The sequence below is a fragment of the Hibiscus syriacus genome, unplaced genomic scaffold, assembly GCF_006381635.1.
Source record: "Hibiscus syriacus cultivar Baekdansim isolate YM2019G1 unplaced genomic scaffold, ASM638163v2 tig00112226_pilon, whole genome shotgun sequence".
NCBI classification, from domain to species: Eukaryota; Viridiplantae; Streptophyta; class Magnoliopsida; order Malvales; family Malvaceae; genus Hibiscus; species Hibiscus syriacus.
Genome location: NW_024063274.1, coordinates 461,092 through 471,586, shown reverse-complemented (window position 1 = coordinate 471,586; position 10,495 = coordinate 461,092).

Sequence of the window (10,495 nt, the reverse complement as noted above, 5' to 3'; positions counted from 1 at the left end):
GTTTTTGAGGGATTTAGACACGAGGTACCCAAACACTTCATTATATCATCAAATAAAACTATAAGTGGAACAATATTAATGTTAATTCAAACGTAGAAATCAAATAATTAAGGACAAATAAGGCTAGCCTTGTTTGATGATCGGGAAACGATTCGAACACTCAAGTTCCTTTAGAAAAGCTAGTGGAGTATAAAGTATAGATACAGTGTAACATCCCAAAAATCGGGATAATGACTAAAGTGTAAGATTTTAAAACTTAGTGACTAATTTCAAAAAATTTAAAAGTTTAGGGAGTTAATTTAAATTATTGGTGTAGGTTGATTAGCAAAGTTTGAAAGAGGAATGTGCATAATGGTCATTTAGCAAGGAAATGAATTTAAAATTCATTCATTGGGTATTATATATCCACATGGAAGGGAAAGGAGGGGTAAAAAGGAAATCCAAAATTCTCTTCATCTTTCTTGTTCTCCTCTCCATCGTGAGCTCCATAACTAAGGTAAGAATTCTTTCGGTTGGTTATTTATTGTAAGTTATGAGTGGTTTTGGATTCTTGGAGTATTAGGAAAGCTTGAGAAAACTTAAAGAGAATTAGAAACTAAAAGAATTACAAGTTATGAGTGATTAAGTAAAGGGGATTTTTGAGTGAATTGATGAGAAAGAGTTATTAAATGGATTTTGAAGTCATATTTGACTTTTCATAAACTGGAATAAGAAATATAAAGTGCTAGATATGGATTTGGGACATGTTGATTAATTGGTATGATTTTGGGTTCCAAGTGTTCTAGTGAGATATTGGATATTTAGATGTGTTAAAGTGATATAAGTTTATTTGAATAAGTGTAGTTGAATTTAAAGGCTTAAAAGGAGAGTAAAGTGAGAAATTTAGCTAAGTTTTGGAAATATTTCAGGTTAAATGAGTAAGTTCTGGGCAAGAGGTATCGATACTGGATGAACAGTACCGATACTTCAAAGCAAAATGAGTGAAATCTGGGTTTGGGTATCAATATTGGAAGAACAACATCGATACCATAAAGTAAACTTTGATGAATAGTTTAATCAGTATCGATACCGAAGGAGTAGCATCGATACCAAGGGAGTAGCATTGATACCATGGGTATCGATACTAATGGACAAGTATCGGTACCATTTTTAGAAGCCGAATTCCAGAATGTAGAAAGGGTATCGATACTGAAATATAATATCGATACCATAGTGAGAAAGTATCGGTACTGAGCCTAGGGTACCGATATTATTCAGACTGAAAATTTGAATTAAGTGCTTCTTTTAGCTTAATTAAATGAAGATTAAGTAATAATAATATGAACTCCAATATTCATTTAGATCTTATATTTGTGTAGATAACGAACGAAAGCAAGTTCAGAACGAATTGACGATATAACTTTGACCAAGAGAGAGATAAGAGTTTGGTTTTGACTAAGTGAGGCTAAGGTGAGTGCATATTACTTAATATATGATTATATGGAAATAAGACTTGCAACGAGTCTATTTCCAATGTTTTGACTTCATGATTTAATGAATACTAGTATATTATTGATATGGTTTCTATGTGTATATAAATACAAGCATATGTCTAAGTGTTATACATTGTTCTACATGATCTATGTGTTACATGGCATACATGATATATGTGTTACATGTCATCCTACATGTCACATGACCTATGTGATTATATGTCTATGTGATACAAGCTATGTGAAGTGTGTAAATGGTAAAGCCCATAAGTATGTGATATGAGAGCTAAAGGTATAATTGGCATGCCAAGAGTTGAGGGTTCTGCGCGGTTCTTCAGGATAAATCTACGTGGTCCTTCGGGACATTTCTACGCGGTCCTTCGGGACAATACTATGTGGCCCTTCGGGACATTTCTATGTGGCACTTCGGTGCAATTTCTACACAGTATTTCGGTGTAATTTATACGAGCTGTGGTGACATCATTAGTGCACAACCTCAATGCACTCACAGATCTTTAGTTCTCAATGATGTACCATGGGCTATTAAAAGAAAATATATAAATGAACCGTGCATGATGATGATGGTATATATATGCATGTATGCTTTGTTATATGATATGTTCTATGGTTTCTTATTGTATAATTTTATGAAATGCTCAGATTATGTTTAAGTGTTTACGGTTTTAATATGCACTTTATATGCCTCACTAAGTCCACGACTTAGCGTGTGAGTGTTTCACACGTAGGTACAAAGAAGCAGAAAGAACAAAGCTAGGATCAGGCAATACAACATATCTCTACCAGAAGATCAAATCAGAAGTAATTTACACAATATGTATTTTGTTGTAATAAATGCGTTGGCATGTAACTAAATGTGTGAATTACATATGCTCTAATCACTTTTGTAAACATACACTATTATATTTATGTGAATTGTTGAGTTTCTATTTTAAAAAAAGTTGAATTCTGTTTATTTATTTTTTATTAAAGGTTCCACAATTTTTATATAAATGAAGGTTTAAATTTTCAATTATCTTTTAAAAGTACATGTTTTGAAAAGTCAATGTGACATCTCGGATTTGTATCCGGGTCAGATACAGATTGGGGGTGTTACATGCAGTCCTGATATATCTTTAGGTAGGGCGTAAGGCCCTTAAAACCGACTAAGGCAAAGATCTGACACTCGCAAGGGGTGGGTTAGCCATGGTATGGTGTCTGATGTAGAATTTTGGGGGCCATATCTCAATAGACTAAAAGGGTGCATGAGCTTCTAGATGCAGTAATCCCTTATCTGCACCATGATATCTACAGTAGCGTAGAGAGTGAATATCACAAGGATATTCACTAAGCAGATAATATCAGTAGACTTAATAGCTAGCCTTTAAGTGATATGCACTTAGTATGTTTTAGTCATTAGTGTATCGCTGAGCTATTTAGCTCAGCCTTAAGATTGTTTCCATGGGTAGGTCAGTAGATCCAACATATGAGGAGTAGTAAATAAACCAAAAGCTAGTTCAGACCAGTGCATATTCAAAGTACGTCTTAGCATTTTTGAAAGGGCATGCATATTTGTAAACTTTATTATCCAGTTGAGTCGTAGTTTTAGTAGAGCGGTTTGTATTATTTTTGTAAAAGCAAATATTTTAATTTGGACCTCCTCAATGTAAAATTTTATTTATTCTTCAATTTATTTTACAATTATTTTATTATATAAAGAAAGTAAGAAAAAGTTGGTCAGTCACTTTGGTGGATTCGTGTAGTACCTTAAATTGGTCGACTATGTGTCGTACTCGTCTAAGTGTTACATTTAGTAGTATCAGAGCGTTAGGATTGACATTCCTATGACCCTCGGGTCAATTTTGCCCAAAGTCAGTTAGTAAAGAGTTTATAGGTATATATGCCCCTAAAGAGTTAAGTCATACTTCTGTATTTACAATAGTGATAGTAATTCTTTATTTTTTATTAATTTTAGAGTTTTAGAGATGGACAGAAGCCAAGATCATAGTAGAGAGGGTAGAGATGAAAGTATAACTCCTTTAGTCAGTGATTCAGGCGATGAGTTTGTCCCAGACTCCGAGCATAGAGAGCCCAAAGACTCTGGAGTTGATGAGGTTATCTTCTTTAGGAATCTAACCTCTATCTTAAAGTAGATTTTTAGAGCAATTCCTCAGGTACATGCTACCCCATCTGTCCATATAGTCCACCCTTTTTCCTCTAGTTGTAGCACCTCAGAAAACACTAGTAGAGAGGCTCCGGACATATCGAACTATTGAATTCTTTGGGTCAATGGATGATGATTCAATCGTAGCTGACCAGTGGTTAAGGGAAAACCTTAGAACCCTCTGTCAGCTACATCTTACTCTCGATAGAATGTTAGAGTGAGTTATCTCGCTATTGAAATATGACACTATAGATTGGTGGGAGACAGTGGAGATGTCGTTAGATCCCGAGTGACCTACTTGGGATCAATTTTTAAAGGATTTTTGCTAAAAGTATATAGGAGAAGCCCACATGGATGCAATGAGAGATGGTTCACTCAATTGATCTAAGGGGACATATTAGTATTCGAGTATGACATGGAGTTCCTCAGTTTGAGTAGATAGACCCCATAGTTGGTTTCGTCAAAGTACCATCATTGTCGGAAGTTCAGAGAAGGTCTCCGGTTAGATATCTTGACTCATTTAGCTTCCAATCAATTGAGAGTCTTTGCTGAGTTAATTCCCCAGACAAAAGTTGTAGGGAGAGTTGTGGCAACGAGAGCAGCAGAAGAATACTCTACCTCAGGTCAGGGCAGAGAAATGACAAAGTCAGTAGAACCAGTCCAACCATCTAAGAGGTCGAGAGAATCTCAGGAGCCTGAGAGAGCCATGGTAGGCCAGTCTAACTGATCAACACAGAGTTCTAGAAGAGGAGGGAGTAGGACCAGTCAGCACATGAAACTATTGTTTACTGCACGAGTAATTAGTGCTGAAGGATCGCCAATAGTGCATTCTCATCCTACTTGCTCACGTTGTGGTAGGAAGCACCCATGAGTTTGTAGGTTTAGGTATCAGGGTTGTTACCACTATGGTTCTTTAGATCATTTTCTTCGAGATTGCCCATAAGCTCAGAGTGTAGTTCCAGCTTCAACCCAGCAGTCAGCTTCGACAGTCCAAAGGGGCGAAAGATTTTAGTGAGGAGGAAGTTCATCTGTTCAGGTTGGTAGGGGTATAGTTCAGTTAAGAGTTAATGGGGATCCTAGAGTTGTAGCCTATCAGTATGCGATTAGAGCTCAGGAGGATATGTAGGAGGAGGAAGGTGCAACTGATGAGATCTCACGTAACCTTACCATATTTCTTATTCCAGTAACAACCATAGTTGATTTAGTGACCAACCCTTAGAGTTAGATGTCCTAGAAGTTGATACTAGTAGTAGATGTCTATCGAAATTTCAAGGACGAAATTTCCTATTACGATGGGAGAGTTATAATGCCCCGGAACCCAGGTCAGTAGTTTCGGTCAACCAAAAACCCGTAAGTCAAGCTAATTAGACCTCTTAAGATAGTTGGACCAGTTCAAAAAGGGTATTGGGCTTAAATTAACCCAATAGTTAAAGATAGCGGTGTTTTTAAAAATGAGTTAAAGGGAGAAAGACTTAAAGTTTAGTTTACCCGTAGCTTATTTTAAAGGTTAAAAAGCCCATTATCTCCTTTATTTTCACGTAAGTCGTTCCCTAAAAATATCTCCCCCGTTTTATTCTTCTCTAGACTCTTCTTCTTCATTTCTTCTACTTAGCCAAGATAAAGCTCTAAGGAAACCTAAACCTAGATTAAAGCAATCAAGGTAAGAAATCTATTATGCATCTTCTAAGTTTCTATTAGAGCCCTTAGTTTTTCAAAAATGGAATTTTACGGGTTTTTAGAAATCAAGTGTTTTAAGTCATTTTAGTAAAGTGTTTGAGTTGTAGGGAGTGTATCTAAGCTTTATCCAACACCTAGTTAAGTAAACAATCCATCTTTTTTATCTTGATTAGTTAAATAGTTGAAGAGAGAATTTAAGCCAAGGGAAAATAAAGAGTGGATCCCTAGTTGATTCAATAAGTATTCTAGCATCCAAAGAATCCAAGTAACATACTATTAGCTTTTCCATACAAGTTGTAGAATCATTAGAAAAGAGTTTTAGCTAGAAAGTTGAGATAAATAATATTTAGTAGCTTTCCAAGGTAGATTTTATGTTCAATGTTTTCAGCATGTTTCAAAGCCTTATTTATGTTCCCTTAATATCACATAAGACTTTAAGAATGTTTGGGGACCTCACTAGGGTCTTTGGGATTGAAAAATAGAGTTTTTCGTGCTTGTTTTATGACTTATGAAGGTAGAGTATCGATATTATACGATTAGTATCGATATTTGTTCTTCGTTTCTTGGTAAAATCATGTTTTCTGGGCTGGAGTATCGATAATCTTTTAAGAGTATCGAAACTTGGGGTCATAATTTCGAAGCTCCCAAAAAGTATCGAAACTAGGCAAATCAGAATGTTTAAAAGTATCGGTACTTATATAAAGTATCGAAACTTTTATAGGAGTATCGATACTCTTGGCTAGTATCGATACTTTCAGTATGTTTTGAGAAAAAAGGTTAGTTTTTGAGGGATTTACACACGAGGTACCCCAACACTACATTATATCATCAAATAAGACTATAAGTGAAACAATATTAATGTTAATTCAAACTTAGAAATAAAATAATTAGGGACAAATAAGACTAGCCTTGTTTGATGCTCGAGAAAATATTCGAACATCCAAGTTCCTTTAGAAAAGTTAGTGGAGTCGAAAGTATAGATGAAGTCCGAATATATCCTTAGGTAGGGCGCAAGGCCCTTAAAACCAATAACTAATGCCAAGGCCTAACACTCGCAAGGGGTGGGATAGTCAGAGATATGGTGTCCGATGTAAAATTTCGGGGGCCATATCTCAGTAGACTAGAGGGGTTTGTGAGCTCCGAGATGCAGTAATCCCTTAGCTGCACCATGATATCTATAGTAGCGTAGAGAGTGAATATTACAAGGATATTCACTAAGCAGATCAGATCAGTAGGTTTGATAGCTAGCCTTTCAATGATATGCACTTAGTATGTTTTAGCTATTAGCGTGTCACTGACCTAGTTAGCTCAGCCTTCGGATTGTTTTCGTGGGCAGGTCAGTAGATCCAGCAGGTGAGGAGTAGTAGATAGACCAAAACCCAATTCTGACCAGTGCAGATTCAGACTACGTCTCAACATTTTTGAAAGCGCATGTATATTTGTAAACTTTATTGTCTAGTTGAGTCGTAGTTTCAATAGAGTGATTTGTATTATTTTTGTAAAGAATAAATATTTTAATTTGGAGCTCCTCTGTGTAAAGATTTTATTTATTATTCAGTTTATTTTACAATTGTTTTATATTTAAAGAACGTAAGATAAAGTTGGTCAGCCACTTCGGTAGTTCTGTGTAGAACCTTAAATCGGTCGACTGTGTTAGACATTAAATTTGTAATGGATCGGGTCATTATAGCACTCTTTACCTTGGCCATCAATTTTTTTTCCTGAAGATGATGAAGTCTATATTTTTATTTTTTGTACAGAGGAATTAAAGCTGCTATTCCGTTTATTTATAGAAGGAAACCTTGACAGTCAATGAACCATTTAATAATGATAAATACCGATTAAAGGTGTTTAAAGAGTTGAGGAACTCATGAGTAGTTCAAATTTAGCTCGGTCAGAATTTGGTTAAAGTTTGTCTCGATTCGAACTCTATTCAATACCTTAATGAGTTGAGTCGAATAAAGTTCAGCTAGTTATTTTTTTAAAAAAAATTAGAAGTTGTGGATTTACCAAGCGCTGGATGGACTGACCGAACTGATGAAGGATGAATGCTATGTTTCTTCGAACACGATGGTTTTGGACGGTGAAGTTCTTGAGGAAACCGGATGAAGCCTGGAAGAGTAAACATATTTGTTTTTCTATAGGAGATTCGATGATGGATAGATTAAACATTAAAGCAGGCTCTTCAAGATAATATCAACATTTTTTTATGCATTTTTGCTGCTAAACTAATCAGATATGCTAATTATAGTATTTTTACAATTATTTATAAATTTATAAATTGTAATTACCAATCCAATTGAATTTTATAAGTTTTCTGAATGGTAATCTTAAATGAATTTCACATTAAACACTTAATGAATAAATTAAAAAATCTACAAAATTAACGGTTGAATCTCTTCTAACCCCATGCATACGTTAGACTGAGGTGTAGCTTACGACGTATATGTTAGGCTTAGGGACGACAATTTAATCTGAAACTTATGGATTTCAACCTAATACAATGAGATTGGGTCGAACTGATGGACGACAATCTACAAAATAAATACATTGTATTTATCATTGTATACGTTAAACATTTATTTTAGGATTTATAATTTAGAGATTAAAATTCTTGAATACTATTTAATTTAGTATTGATTTTGGGATTACAAATTCTCAATATAATTCTATGCGACTGCACATTAAGTAATTGTTTTTCCTTTTGGACATCGTGCGCTATCATGTTTGTTGTTTCCCTATGCGTTAATTTATGTTAATTGATTTAAAGTATTTCTTTTATTATTGTTCGATAGATGGATTCAAGATTTGTTTGCATAATAACAACTGTGTTTACTAATACAATTGGGGTTTGGAGATAACTTTAGTTTTTTTTTTAGTGTTATACAACAATTTAATTTTTAATGCCCATCAATTCTAAAGCATTAATTAGGAAAATCCATTTATGAGTTTAAGTATGACTCATGTTAATTGTATACTAAATTTCACCGAGCGATTATCTCGTTTGGTTTTGAGATGAATTTGGTTGACAATTGTATATACTATAAGCTTGGTGGGAGTAAACTAAATAATATCCGTTATTGCTAAATGAAATAAGTTTAGTCTTTATCAATGCCTTAAGGATGATTTTGAAACTAAGGAAATTCAGAAAGGCTCCTTCCGCTTCAAAATAAATAAGAATTTAATATATACTCAAGTTTATACGCATGACATTACATATGATTTTAGGATATTAAGCATATATTTAAGCAATTTGGGTATGTATCATTGTATATAAACCAAATTGATTCATACGATGCATTTAAGAACAAAATGCTACATGATCACATATTGGAGGTCTAATAAGTAAGAGATTATTAGGTTTATGGACTCCAATTTATTGGAATATGGATGCAAAAATTTTATCACATGAACTGCAAATTATAGATTGATAAGAAAGACCACTTGAGTTATTTTGTGACAATTAAGTTGTAATCATTTATTTCATATATATAAATAAACACCTTAAAGTCTAAGCATTTAGACATTATGTTTCTAGTTGTTAAAGAAAATTCAAAGTGGTTATGTGTTTGTAGAGCATATTGATACAAACTCATAATTGCACGTTTACTAAGGAATTGTCACCCAAGGTCTTTCATGAGCACACTTCTCATGTGTGTGTAATATCATTCAAGGATATTTGGTTTTAGTGGGAGTTTGTATTTAATTCTCGTTTATTATAAACACAATTTTAGTTACTTCGGTTTAAGGATATTTATTTTAAAATTATTTTTTGCAAAAAATAAAGTTTATTTTGGTTTAACCGAACTCTGATTTTGGTAAAATTTGATCTCACTAATGTTTAAAGAGGACTAGTTAGAAATAGACATGTGTGGTTCACATTGCATGTAATTTCCATACTACACTCCATGATTGATCTATGTCATTTGATTGTGTTTGTATACGTGACCATTTATGGGTCTAGTCATGATTAATATGACAAAGAACGCTTTGATCCTATATGGATATAGTTGATGAACGAGATTGTTATAAAATGCTTATTATATTATAGCAAATTTTGAGCTCTTAAGGTTGTACATTTGTCAGGAAACATATGTTGCCCTAGTGGGAGATTGTTAGAGTAAAATTCATATTTGTAGGCACATATACATAATGTACAAAGTTATCATAAAGTATGACACAAAATTAAGTGACCAATTATGTTACATGTGTTATATGTCTTAAAGTATTATGGAATCAAAGTGTAGATACCACAAGTTGTATTTATAATTTGATGAGTGTCAAAATTATAAATACTTAAAAGATTGACCTAATATTCAATCTATATAAAGAGGTAGTGGTCCTCAAGAAATAGGTTAATTTATATTACTCTTATCCCGTCAGAGAGATTTTACGGCAAGAGCAAACATATCTTTTTAGAATATCACAACCAAAGAAAGACTCAGATTTCAACCTATCAATTAATTAAGGTACGCTTTTGCAATTATAATATTTTTATTCTTAATGGTTTGACATGATTTGATCGTGATTAATTTTATATTTATTATAGTTTGACTCTAACATAGATAATAAATTTTGAAAAAATGTTGCCCCGTTGGACCGGCTTACTTCTGGCATGCCACATCACTCGTCAAAGTCTTCTCTGTCTTAGCACTATTTATAGGCAGATTCTAAGGTGGTATTTGTTTTTGCAGAGGTAAAAGGTCTGCAGTCTACGGACCACATATGCAGCAGAAGAGGTAGAACAAAAGTCTGCAGTCTGCAAGAAGAAGACTGTTTGTTTTTTAATGTCTGCAGACTGTTAAAATGAACTGAAATATAAATAAACTGATTTTTTAAACTTAAAAGAGTTTTGTAATACTGAAATTTAAATAATTTTAGTTTTACAATACTGAAATTTAAATAATCCATACAACTACAATAATAAATTATTTAAAATAAATTAATCCATATTTTAAAATAAATCAATCCATAATAAATTATTTAAAATAAATCAATTCATACAACTACAATAATAAATCAATCTATATTTTAAAATAAATCAATCCATACTAATAAATTATTTAAAATAAATCAATCCATATTTTAAAATAAATCAATCCATACTAATAAATTATTTAAAATAAATCAATCCATATTTTAAAATAAATCAATTCATACTAATAAATTATTTAAAATAAATCAA